The sequence below is a fragment of the Neophocaena asiaeorientalis genome, unplaced genomic scaffold (assembly GCF_003031525.2).
Source record: "Neophocaena asiaeorientalis asiaeorientalis breed wild unplaced genomic scaffold, Neophocaena_asiaeorientalis_V1.1 scaffold253, whole genome shotgun sequence".
Lineage (NCBI taxonomy): Eukaryota > Metazoa > Chordata > Mammalia > Artiodactyla > Phocoenidae > Neophocaena > Neophocaena asiaeorientalis.
The window spans coordinates 1,578,506-1,579,605 of NW_020174553.1; positions in this window are offsets into that span (position 1 = coordinate 1,578,506).

A 1,100-nucleotide genomic window follows, 5' to 3' on the forward strand; every position below is an offset into this window, starting at 1 on the left:
TTTAATATTTACAGAAGGATGACTATATCATTGTGTTAAGGGATTTCTATTCTTGGACTTTACTTTTCAACACTTTTGTGCACACGTTGTTTAATATCTTTTATTTGCCAAAAGACACTACATTGAGTAACCCATTTTCTGCTCCCACAATCCCAAAATATTATCTTAAATGATGTGTAAAGTTCTCCCCCGAAGGACGGTAGCTATTTTTTTTAAGGATGAAAGAAAATACAAGAATTACAGTACAGTACAACCCTTTGATTCCTTGAAGACTCTAAGCAGGACCCTTGGCATACCTGAGTCAGTAGAGTTTCTAGTGGCGTTCAGCCTACAGAACCATCAGTATACCACCTTCGGGAATCTCCACCGTGAGAAGTCTGCCAGGATGCTTCTCTATGTAGTATATCAGGCAAAAAGAAAAATACGTTCATTCACCTTCACTGTGCAAACTCCTTTAGCAAGATTTACATATGAAACACTAGATGTTTTTTAATTACCACCTCTGAACTCAATAACTTACTACTATTTATTTTGGGGTATTGGATCGAAAGCTAACTAGAAGCATTACCAGGTCATTAGGTTTCTTCCCAGCTACAACTACTCTTCTTAAAATGAATGATAAATAGCATAATTTATTTCCCCTAATTCAAGCACCCGACTTTCCACAAAACTTGGGTTCATTTAACAGGTTTCTTACATTTGTGAGCCCAGATAAAAGGTCACTTGATAAACTTGGTAAAAGTAGCTTAAAGAGAAATCTTAGACTGCAAGAAAAGCTTCCTTCAGTAGGAAAAGAATATCCTTTCTTAAGGGTAACTTGAAATTCCTAAGACCAATTTAATCCACAGTTAAAACAATGAAAGGTTAGAAGTTGGCACTGAGAATGTTTATTTTGTATATGTGTAGAACACACACATACAGGAAAAAAAATATTGAGATAGCCTAATTTGGATATTTTGCTGAATTGGGCTATTCTCAGTGTGAGTTAGCTAGCACTTGTTGTTGATCAGTGTAATGCAGGTGCCTACATTACCACTGCAGTGTGTACATCTACCAGAAGAACTTCTGGATTTAGACACGTTGTGGGGCAGAAACAATGT